Raw genomic sequence first — 13194 nt, 5'->3', positions numbered from 1 at the left:
TAATGAACTAACTTTTGTAGATAGCTGCCTAAATTACGTATGAAGAAAATTTTTGTTTCCTTTTTCTGACTGGTAGTTGTATTTATGGTTTGAAATTGTTGGTCTCAGTTCTTAGTGGCTCATGATCAGTGACCATCTTTTTATTCATGATGTGTAATACTTAATACACTGTCATACATTACAAATTTAAAATACAAATTGCTTAGAATACTGAGAAATAGTACAAATGAAGGGCCAGGAGTTGCTTGAATTAAATGAACGAGAGAGAAAAGAACTATCCTAAAAGAAAATAGTAATCATGATAATGATAATGATAAGGCAGATATTATAAGGCAAATGTTCAGAGTGTTGTTCAGAGAAATTGAAGATTTTAAGTTATAATAAGTCTAGAGGGATGTAGTCATAAAGATTAGTTCCTGAATAGATAACTGTTTGTTTTCCAGAGTTATTGCACACTTAAGGTTTACACAAATTTTTTTGGGAAGCATATCTGGTGTTGCATTTAACCTACATATTGAAAATGGTTTTGGAAGGGATCCACTTAAGCGGGCCTCTGTGCTGTAGATGAAAAGCCTTTAAAGCATTGTGTTGATACACATTTACTGTTCGAATTTCTAGAGTGTTAAGCAGATGAAGGGCATAAGGGTCTGTTTGGTTATGAAATGTATCAATAACAGAGAGGTAAAACTCCCTCACGTTTGTTTTAAAGTGAGCAATCAATAACTGCTAAGAAGATGCACATGTAAAATACATCTTCTGCTCTTCTTTATCAACCAGTGTGTTGTAGTTCAGATAAACAACGTAACAGACATTTTATTCAAACTCTGACATCCGAAGGCCATGCCTCATGCGCATGCGCCAATACATTTGTGTTGCGTAAGAAACTATGACATCCCCCCTTTTCCAAATGAGGAAGGAGAAGAACAACTATGTAAAACAAAATACGCACAACAGAACTAACGAGATTAAACAAAAATTAAGCAATGTTCACGGTTCATGCAAATGTTCATGATCCTAAACTGCAACAATAACTTGGTAAGAAAGTCAGTTTTGAGTTCAGTTCATAGGTTCAACTTGGCAGGGGGTTTGATCACCCTTGTGGAACGACGCAGTGTAGTCTCTTTGGTCAAAGGTCCTGGTGTGGTTGCCGGGCTAGGTGCCAGGGAGGTTGGTGTGGCCTGCTCGCTTGTGGGGGTGCTTTCATTAGATAGTGCGCTTGGTGAGGTGGTGCTGGTTCCGGGTTGTGGTACTAGCGGGGGCTCTGCAGTTTCAACGTGGCTGCCATTCTGCAACGTTATGGTCTCTCCTGTAGGGCGGAGGTGGCGGCGGTTACGCTGGCGGACACTGCCATTTGCCATGTCGACGAGGTGAGAGCGAGGGGTCTGCATGTTGCATTTGAAGACACCTGGTTCCCACTTGTGGCTGTGGGGATTGAAGACACGCACAGGATCTCCAGGGTGTACCGCAGGGAGGAGTTTGGATGTTTTGTCGTATTGCAACTGTTGCTTTTCCAGCCTTGCTTGGAGTTTGGAGTTGGTATCGCCATCTGCTGATAAGGAGAGGCTTGGTTTGGATATTGCTGGAAGGTTGGCTTGATAAACTCTTGAGTTCAAGAGTTCTGCTGGCGACGGAATACTGTGATCAAGAGGAGTGCTTCGCAGGCATAGCATGGCGAGATGAGGATCTGCACCAGATTCCTTGCACTTTTGTAAAATGTTCTTTACTGTTTGCACAGTTCTCTCGATAAAACCATTGGCCTGTGGAAAGTATGGGCTAGTGGTTGTGTGGACAAATCCATAGCTACTGCTAAACTCCTGGAATATCGCGGAAGTGAACTGAGTATCATTGCCAGTGACGAGTTTGCTTGGAATGCCATGCTCCTCAAATATGGATTTCAGGTGGGCAATTGTTGTATCTGATCGGATGTTGCTCAACTTCCTCACTATAGGGAATTTGCTATAGTAATCAGATACTAGCAAATAGGGCGCATTGTTCCAAAAGAACAGGTCAGATCCAAGAGTGTGCCATGGTTTCTGAGGAACATCATGGGGCATGAGGGGCTCCTTCACATTCATTTTTTGGTTGTGTTGGCATGGAGCACAGCCTTTTACCATTTCTTCGATGTCTCGGTTTATGTTGGCCCAGAACACTGATCCCTTGGCACGGAGTTTACACTTTTCTGCGCCCTGGTGTGCATAGTGCAGCTGCTGCAATACAGCCGATTGTAGGCGTTTAGGAATGAGGATGCGTGTGCCTTTCAAGATGATGCCATCTGCGACGGTTAGTTCATCGTGATAATTCCAATATGCATGTAGGTGGGCTGGGCATTCCGATCTTGTATCAGGCCAACCTTGTGTGATAATTGCACGGAGTGAGAGGAGAACTTCATCTTTAGTTGTTTCCTCTTTAATTTCATTGATCCTTGTTGGGGTGGCATTCAGGTGGAGGTGCAGTTCATGGACTGATACATCAAGACCTTCGATTGTGTCGCCTGGGAGTGGGTTAATTCGAGACAGCGCGTCAGCCAGTGGAACGTTCTTTCCTGGAACATACTTAATTTCCACATCATACTTTTGAATCCTAAGCATCATTCTTGCGATGCGTGGCGGAGAGGACAAGAGATGTTTCTTGAAAATCGCCTATAACGGCTTGTGGTCTGTCTCCACAGTGACATGTCGGCCATATGCATAATAGTGAAACTTCTCAAGGCCATGTACAATAGCAAGCATTTCTCTTTCAATGTTTGAATAACGGGTTTCAGTTTCAGTTAGAAGCTTGCTTCTGTATTCAATAGGGCCTTTGTCCTGAAAGAGAGTCGCACCAAGACCACGCGTGGATGCATCAACTTGGATGGTGACTGGTTTTGTACTGTCGAAGTACTGGAGTGAGCTGGTAGAAGTGACTGCCTCCTTGACCTTGTCGACGGCTGACTGGTGTTCTGGGCCCCACTGGAATTCGCTGCTCTTCTTTGTCAGATCCCAGAGGTTAGCTGATAGGGAGGCTAGGTTGGGTACAAAACGACTGAGAAACTGTACCATGCCAAGAAAGGTTTGTAGGTCAGCAAGGCTCGCTGAAGGATCCATGTTATGGATCGCTTCCGTCTTCTGTGGGTCTGGTCTGAGACCGCTGTCGCTGATGATATTTCCAAAGAAGGGTATTTCAGTACACCTTATCTTGCACTTGTCTGGGTTGAAGCGGAGGCCAGTTTCGCGTGCTCGTTCCATGACAGCTCTCAGGTTAGCGTCATGGTCACTCTGGTCACGCCCATAGATAACTATGTCGTCGGCAATACCTGTGACACCTGGGAGATCACCGAATGCCTCGTCAACCTTCTTCTGAAAGATGTCCTGGGCACAGATGAGGCCGAACGGGAGCCTCAAGAATCTGTATCGCTCATGAGGTGAGTTGAAAGTGGTGTACAAGGAGCTCTCGTGGTCGAGTTGGATGTTCCAGTAGCCGCTGCGGGCGTCAACAATAGAGAAGTATTTGGCGTCACTTAACCTTGGTAAGACCTCATCGAGTGTTGGGGTGCGGTGGTGTGGTCGCTTGATGGCACGATTGAGGTCCTTGGGGTCGAGACACAGCCGAAGTGTGCCGTTGCTCTTTGTTACGCAGACCAATGAATTAACCCAATCAGTGGGTTCGTCCACTTTGATAATGATGCCTTGCTGGACAAGGGCATCAAGTTCCTTTTTAAGTGGTTCACGTAGTGCCTAAGGTACTCTCCGTGGGGGGTGGATGACTGGTGGAACTGTAGGATCCAGAGTAATGTGAAACTCCCCCGGAAAACAGCCAACGCCCTTAAAGCAGTCTTCATACTGGATGAGTAGCTCCTTCTTTGCATCTGCATTGCAAGAGGGTTTTGGTGTGGGCTTTGTTGCCCCTGGCGAGGTGGCAGTGGTGAGGCTGTAGTTGAGGGTGACGAGTTTCATATCTCTACAGGTAGGGAAACCCAGGATCGTTGGCCCAGTTGTGTTCACCACGTGGAAAGGGTACGGCTTGGAGTGTCCGTTGTGTGATAAGTTAAGTTCGCAAGTTCCATAGTGCTGTATAGCGTGACCACCGAAAGCGGTAATTGTTGTGTTAGAAGGACACAAACCGAGAGGTGCGCCATCTGGGCTGTACGCTGACTGTGGATACAGCTGTTTATATGTGTTGACAGGAATGACATTTCCCTCGGCTCCTGTGTCGATTTTGCACAGTAAGGGCATAGTGCTCTGACCTGCGTCCACTTCTATCTGTAACAAGGCTTGAGTGTCCCTTTCGACAACACTGTCTATATACAAGGAGTGGAAATACAGTTGCGGGGTATCCAGCGTGTGTGGAACATCGATACTCTGTACTGTTGGACAGTCGGCGTTGGGCTCTGTGGTGTCTATGGCATGTACAACTTGTGGTCTGTGCTGTTTATCCCTGGTTTTGGCCCTTGGGCGGGAACGACAAACGGATCTCCAGTGGCCAAACTTGCCACAGGCATCACATTTTGTTCCATATGCTGGGCACGATCTACGGGGTGGATCGTGGAAGGTGCCACAATTTCCACACCTTTTGCCTTGGGTGCCCTGTGCTGGTGGTGTGTTCATGTGTTGCGTGTTTCGGTCATGTTGCAAAGCATTGACTGTGGTGATTTGGCTACCTCTGATGTCCTGTAATTGATTACTCGTGGCTTCCTGGGTTCTTGCAATGCTCACTGCTTTGTTAAGTGTCAGACTGGCATCATACTCGAGGAGTTTTGACTGAATGCGCGGATTGTTCGATCCGAAGATAAGAGTGTCGATAATATGTCCATCGGGGTTTGTGAACTTGCACTCGTTTACTAAAATCCGTACTTTCTTTAGGAATGAATCGACTGATTCGCCAGCTTCCTGCTTCAGGGTGCGGAGTTTGTAGCGTGCAAGCCTGAAGTTGCTTCTCGGCGCCACGAAGTCCTCGAACTTTTCCCAGTATGTGCTTAGCTTTTTCTTTTCGTCGGTTGTTAGCGACCACGTGGAAACCAGTTCGATTCCTTCTTCGCCTGACCATATTAAGAGGTATTTGACTTGCTCTTCCTCGCTTTTATCCTTTAGCGGACCAGCGAAATAAAGCTGACAGAGGCTTTTGAATTTCTTAAGGGCTTGCGGCGCGTCGGTTGAAGACCAGTCCATTCGGGGAATCGGTAGTCCGGCGAGCGCTGCCATAATATCTGCTTGCGACGTAGCGTTTCGAGGCGAACGAGTGGAATGAAGAACAAGGACGAACGGCGGGTAAACGTTGAACGAAGACAAGGAACCGACTTGGTTTCTGGATTCGTTATCCCGCTTCTGACACCATGTTGTAGTTCAGATAAACAACGTAACAGACATTTTATTCAAACTCTGACATCCGAAGGCCATGCCTCATGCGCATGCGCCAATACATTTGTGTTGCGTAAGAAACTGACACAGTGTTTAGTTGGCAATGTGGCTGTCACTTAGGATTGAGATTAACAGAGTATTCTAAGGTTAATCACCATTATTCTCTGGAGGGAAATGGTAGGTAAATGGGCACAACTCTTGCGTCCCCAGCGCCTGGATAAGTCAGCTAAAATACCATCTTTCTTTTGTTGTATTGTGAACCTCTCAGTACCTGGCTAGTTAATGGGTTGATAAAGGATTATGTTAAGTGAGAAGACAGTATTAAAAGAAAAAATGGCAATTTTTCCCCTCAAAAACTAACAGAACATCCTTATAAAGGTCTTTTGTAAGTAGATAGGGATTGAAATAAAATATTCTGATGGATGTGATCTTTTGGTTAGGTTGAGTGAGGAGTACTGTATGTGGCAGTGGGGGCAGATGGTGCGCGATTTGGCAAGGATGACACAGTCACTGCATACTTAGTTAGCTTTCTCAACCTGCTGAACAGAGTATAAAGTTGTGATGATAATAATTTACTCCTTGGTGCCAACTGTGAAGAAGATCATCCACTCTAAAATGATTTGATGATCAATAAAGAATATCCTTTCGATCAAACTGAACCTTATTTCACTTTTATAATTAAACTTTGTTTTGTTTTGTCAGTGCTACACAACAAGTATAACAAGCGCTACACAACAAGTATAGAGTCCACAGATCTCAGGTGAAACACGTGTGCAAACTGAATAAGCAAAAGCAAAGGTAAAACTTTTAAGTTTCTCACTATGTTAATGAACTTTGGGGAAAGCAGAAAATGTTTTTCCATGCTCTCACAGACACTTGAGAAAATTGGTTGTTGGTTATTGTGCAAATATCATAGTATCCTAACAACAGTCTGATCACACAAGCACTGTGATGCCTTGTATATTTTATTACTTTAATCAAGATTCTCCTGTCAATTACAAAGCCAAGAGCAAACTTAAGTAAAGTCCAATTTTGGAAACCAGTCAGAACAAACTGTTCACAGTCAAACAAAAACTGGATAGTGGCATAGAACAAAAGTACATTATTCTATGATGATGTACTACTGCACGTTTCAAATAACCCCTTATAGTTGAAAATAGGTCGCTTGATTGGCAAGCATTACTTCAGCTTTGAATAGTGATGAAGATCTTCACAATTTTATGAGGGTGATTCTATTAGTATACTAATACAATCATGCATAGTCATGGTCTTCATACATCAAAAAATGGGCAAGAAAGACATATATTCAAAATCACAATGTAGGGAAAATTTAACAAAAGAATTGTCATCAAGTGTTATGGTCCAAACTTAGAGAAGATTAATGAATGAACAAAGGCATTTTTATCATCGTTTTTACATTTGTAACTGTTCATAAAACATTGGACTCCAACTTGAAAGCATTTTGTGCAAGCAATGTGTACTTCTTTGACAGCTCCTATCGGAAAAACTTCAAATTTCAATTACGGTTTTTGGTCCAAACTTCAATAAATCTACATGTGCCAAAGGATGCTTCTTTGGCACTGAATATACCCCTCATGGGAGGTGGCAAGTTTTCCAGCAGTTAGGCAGTCATGATGCATAGATCCATCAGAATATTTTATTTCAATTACTATTCACTTATAAAAGACCTTTATGGGAAGTTCTGTTAGTTTTTGAGAGAAACCGTTCAGGATTTGCAAATTGCTATTCTTCCTTTCAATACTGTCTTCTTATTTAACATAATTTTTATCAAGTCAGTTACTCCCCAGGTAATTAGTGGTTCACAATACAACGAAAGAAAGATGTTATTTTACATGACTTGTTCAGAAGCTGGAGATGCAAGAGTTGTGCCAACTCACTTACCATTTCCCTCAAGAGAATAGTTGTGATTAATCATGGAATACTCTGTCAATCTCAATCCCAAGTGACAGCCACACTGCCAACTAAACACTGGTTGACAAAGAAGAGCAGAAGATACATTTTACATGTGCATCTTCTTGGCAATTATTGATCGATCATTTTAGGACAAAGATGAGGAAGTTTTGCCACACTGTTATTGGTACATTGCATAAACAAACAGATAGCACCCTCCATCTGCTCAACATTCTAGATACTCTAACTGTAAATAATTTGTATCAACACAGTGCTTTAAAGTTTTTCCATCTATGGCAGAAAGGCCTGCTTAAGTGGATCAACTCCAAAATCATTTTCAATATGCAAGCAGTATTCTTCGATACAACACCAGATATGCTCCCAAAAAATTTATGTAAACCTTGACTGTTCAATAACTCTGGAGAACAAAGAATTGCAAAGAAAATAAAAACTGACCTTGACAAAACAATAGAGAATCTCGATAAGGGAACATCGAATTCCCACTCTGAACCACAAGTGCCAGCGCCCACCCAAGCACAAATGGAAAAAGTTTTAATCAAAAACAAAGCCTGCTTTTCTGAGCATGGTACTCCGTATGCTGACCAATACATATTGCCCAGTCACAAAATCCCAATCCAAATTTAGCGGCTATTTAGCCTCCTGGCTCTTCATTTGAACTATTCCTCAGTGTTCTAAGTATTTTGTATTTTAAATTTATAATGTACAACAATGTATAAAGTATTACATTTTATGCGTAAAAAATGGTGACTGAGTCTCCAGGAACTGAGACCAATAATTTCAAACCTTAAATACAACAACCAGCCAGAAAAAGGAAACAAATTTGCTTCATATGCAATTTAGACAGCAATCTATGAAGCTCAGTAAATCAAAGTAAACAAGTGAGAAAAACTTTGTAAAAGTGAGCAAAGAGAACTAGATGCTGTGCGCATACATTGTCAGTAATGCATATGCCCCTTGGAGATTTAATAGAATGACACAGTTGTAGTAATGATAAACAAATTCAATGAAAATTAGACACCTATGCCTAGAGAAAAACACTTTCTGGGCTATGTAAATAGATTTTAAATCGATACTTTGAACTATTTTTATACAACCAAAGAATTCTTTTTATTGGTCTTGATATCTGGATATTTACATGTTTGCAATCAAGATAAAGTCATACCAAGGGGTTAGACTTGTCTTTGTATAGATATTCCAGACTGTATTTTGATTCTTTCTACCGTAATTTTAGCTTTTATCAATTTTTTACTTTCTTATTTGTAATGGGTAATGATATAATTGTACATGGATGACATACATGAGTAGCACCATGCACAAAAACTCGCCACTCTCATGCTGACAAACACTAAGAAGTTCAACACATCTCCCCAGCCCTGTAGGGACAAGGTTTCTCCTATTTTAAGAAACAGCTGCTAGTATGCAATGCCACACAGTTGCATAATGCTATGAACAGCCTTGAGCCCTCATATAATAAACATTTTGCTTCCAAATTCAAACATTTTCTTTAAGGAGGCATACTTTGCCTTAACTATTTAGGTCACCTCTAAAATGTGTTTTGAAGCCCAGATGTAAGTGTAAAATCTCCTTTTTTTGCCATCTTTTATTTCATCCCCTGAATTTCTGTTGTTCCCATAAATGTCAAAGTAAACCACAAGGAATATATTTATAACATGCATATCCACACCTATTATTAAAATCTGCAAATAGGCGTCATGGTAAATTTCAATTCTCTGTTCAATTGTTACACAGTAGACAACTTCATTACGTTTCTTGAGTGATGATAATTCAGGTTGGTGGAAGATAAGTAATATTTCTTTGAAGCAGAGGTTGCATCTTTTGCTTGTGCTGTTGTAGGGTAATTTTCATGAAAGGATGCGCCATGAAATTAAGTGGTCAATGTTATTTTCTTGAAGAGTCCAGATATTTTTGCTGAGTTCGGTAGAGTTTCTGTGTTTTGTGTGTTAGAAAGATGCGGTGTGGTTTCTGTATCTAGTCTTGAAGTCGTTTTCTGTAAGTCTGATGTATGTCTAAGTGGTGGTGTTGTCCTCACGTGCGACAGTGGCCTGGTAGATTGGTGATGACTGGAGGTAGTTTCCGTTAAGTGGACATGTGATCTTCTGTTGGCAGCTGCAAGTTTTGCTGTCTTTTGTGTTAGTGTTATCTATGGTGTCATTGATGTGTTTGGATGAATTTACAATGCATTTGTTGTGGTCGTCAATGATCTGTTAAGTGTTATTCATGCAGCTGTAACTGATTTTGATTGTGTTACGATTAAAGATTCTTCTGAGTTTGTGGTCTTTCGGGAAATGCTTGTCTACTAGGGCAAAGAATTGGTGTCCAATATTGGTGCTGACAATTTTGTTGAATGGGGGGTTGTACCAGAGTACATTGTTCCATTGTCAGTTTTTTTTTGTTAGTTGTGGGTGGTTCGTAGTGTAGAGTGTACCAGTATCTGCATTCTTCGAGTGCTTATTGATATGGAGCCGCCCCTCCATATCAAAAAGCATTCATCAAGTGCTTTTTGATATGGAGGAGCGGCTCCATATCAAAAAGCACTAGACAAATGCGGATACCAGTCCACTCTACATTATGAACCACCCATAACTAACAAACGAAAAGACAGTCAACAGAACAACATACTCTGGTACAACCCCCAATTCAGCGAAAATGTCAGCACCAATATCAGACACAGATTCCTTGCCATAGAAGACAAGCACTTCACGAAAGACCACAAACTTAAAAGAATCTTTAATCGTAACACAATCAAAATCTGCTACAGCTGCATGAATGACACTAAGCAGACCATCGACAACCACAACAAATGCATTTTAAATTCATCCAAACCCTTCAATGACACCGCAAATAACACCAACACAAAAGACACCAAAACTTGCAGCTGCCAACAGAAAAACACATGCCCACTTAACGGAAACTGCCTCCAGTTATCACTAATCTACCGAGCCACCGTCACACGTAAGGACAACAGAACCACTGAAACGTACATCGGACTTACAGAAAACGACTTCAAGACTAGATACAGAAACCACACCACATCCTTCCAATACACAAAACACAGAAACTCTACTGAACTCAGCACACATATCTGGACCCTTAAAGAAAATAACATTGACCACTTTATTTTATGGCACATCCTTTCATCAAGATCACCCTACAACAACGCAAGCAAAAGATGCAACCTCTACCTCAAAGCAAAATTACTTATCATCCACCAAACTGAATTATCATCACTTAATAAACGTAATGAACACGTGTCCTCATGCCACCACAGAAACAATTACTGTATAGCAATTGAACAAAGCATTGAAATTTCCCGCCATGCCTTTATGCAAGTTTGTAAATTATATAAATGATGGTTATGAATATTCTTCACTATAAAATCCCCTGAGTGAGTAATCACGAATCAGGCTTGTAGGGATGAAAGTATAGTCTCCGTTTTTTCCCCTATCTCATACATATTGCGCTCTACTTCTACGTATCAAGCACTGTACAACAGAAAAATCAGATCACAGACTTCCTATATGTATATCTATGTATAGTTTTACGTGAGGCACATGTCTTGAAAGGGAGCTCATGAGATAGATTTCTAGCAAGCTACAATCAACCTGACAACTAACCTGCCGAGACTTTTCTCTTGAGGTAGTGATTGTCCTCTGAGATGACCAGTAAAAAGTCCTAAACCATTATAGAAAGAAAAGAAAGGCAAACTAGAGAAACACCCCCTGTGAATAAAGTTGTTGATGCAGACTCCTTAATTAATAATATGCCTTGGACACTCCACTCCACCCCACCAACAAGGAATTGTTAGGTCTCTGAGGACAATCTTGACTCCCATGAAAATTGCACTTTTTCAGTCATTGCTCCCTCACTCTGGAACAATTTACCAGACCAAATAAGAACTGTAGCATGCTTAAGTTTCCTTAAAAGCAAAGTTAAGACATTTTCATTTAGTCATTCCTTTTAGCTTTCAAACACCTCAGATTTGTTCCTGTATTAACAAATATTAAACTTATAATGTAATTTACATATGTATTAGCAACTTCAACAGGTTCTTTTGGTCAATTAGTACAAATAACAATTATCATTACTATTATTATCATTATTACTATGATTATACAACACCTGATACATCAAGAAGGTCATCTTTCTTTGAAGCTGACATTGATCGATCAATCAGTGAGTCTAGATTCAACCTGGCTTTATCAGAATATTGATCATAAAGCTCAGATGAAGAAAGGGATTTTAAAAGAAAAGGATATAAGCTAGTATATCTAAGCCCGTTTTCCTCAACTATCTCTATTATTTAACATGTGGTCAACTTCAATTGTTCTGAACAGTTCTCTGTAAAATGTTTCAATTTTGTTGTACAGTTTCTGTTTGACTGTGTGTATCAGACAGTAGGTACATAGTTGTTGATTTATTGTTTGGCAATGTTTGCTCTACTATAAATTACTTTAGTAATTCAATCAATAATTTTTTGCTTTCTGCTTTTTCTGTATATTTAATGCCCTACAATTTCCTTGAGGCAAGTGTTTTTCACATGAAAAAGCTAGTTGGAGGGCGTGGCCACCTCAGACAAACAAGTAAAGAAGGTTCAGAGATACCATGGTCTAACCATTACACATAACGTTCTGTCAACCTCAAATCCATCCGATACTGAGATAAATGTAGCTGTTTACACCATGAAAAAGAACTTGATAGCCATCTTACACCACTCTATCCAAGCTGGAGATTTAGCAAAGAAACACAGGTTTTGTTCCCCCTGACAAGAACTCCTGGTTTGACAGGCAACAAGAACGTTGACCGATAAAGGGATGACTGCTTGCCTCAGGTTTTTGTGGAATTGTTACACCCCACCCTTGTAATGTTAAAATTACACAGAACTGAAATGAATGCATCAATTCTCTGGTTTGGGTTCAGTGCCCAAAGCATAAATGTCATGATGTGAACGCGATTCCCTGTGCTGTGGTTTCTGCAGTATTACAATTTTATCATGGAACTATTAGCTGCCAAAGATATCATCAAAGACCACCATATTTTCACTCAAACATTTCAATTTTCACTAGTTTGTACGCTTGTGGATTTTAAAGCATGTTGTAATTCTAAATAATTTTATCCGTAATTTAGTCTGTACTTTCCTAATAACTATTATAATTAGCTTTTATAATCATTAATTGCAATTTGACTCAGAATAGACTTCTAGGAGAGGAAATAAACTACTGCATGGTTACTCTGGGAGACTAGAAAGACACAAAGGCAAAGAAGGTTCAAGTTAACCAACAAGCAAAGCAATTCTAATTCAGGCCAAATATGCAGATGAAAAATTAATGCACCCACCTAATCTCCCTACTTGGAGACTTGAGGTTATTAAGGAGCAAATGGTAGATCATGAAGACATTTAGTTAATACCATAAACTCATCTGAAAGTGGCAATCCCTTCTGCCACACTTACAAGTTCTTACATATCTTTGCCTAGTGATCCTTTTTATTCTTTGTATTTCCCTTTGGGAGAGCCTTCCTGTGTCTGCTTTAAATGCCAAGGTTAAAGCTACCACTCAAGCCCCAACCAAAGTACAGAACATGGAAAACTAAAACCTTCCAAAGACTGCTCACAAGAATTGACAGATATAAAATTAATGTTCTTTTATACCATCTGTGTATGGCAAAGACAATTCCTAGTTTTAACTAGTCATAAACGATTTTCAATGAGTAAATATCAGTTTTACATAAACTAAGTCTTAATTAGTAAATTTTTATAATATAGATTTTATGATACAAATTTTACCATGTATAGTAGTTTTTAAGGACCATGCAGAATGTTAAATGTTTTCCAAAATTACTTTAAATTTTCTGCAATTCAGCTTACTAACTGCGATGTGATATTTTGTGCATATTTTATGCCTGATAAATC

This window comes from Pocillopora damicornis, chromosome 7 (genome assembly GCF_964200805.1).
Source record: "Pocillopora damicornis chromosome 7, jaPocDami1.2, whole genome shotgun sequence".
Classification (NCBI taxonomy): domain Eukaryota; kingdom Metazoa; phylum Cnidaria; class Anthozoa; order Scleractinia; family Pocilloporidae; genus Pocillopora; species Pocillopora damicornis.
Note: the sequence above shows the minus strand (reverse complement) of the source record.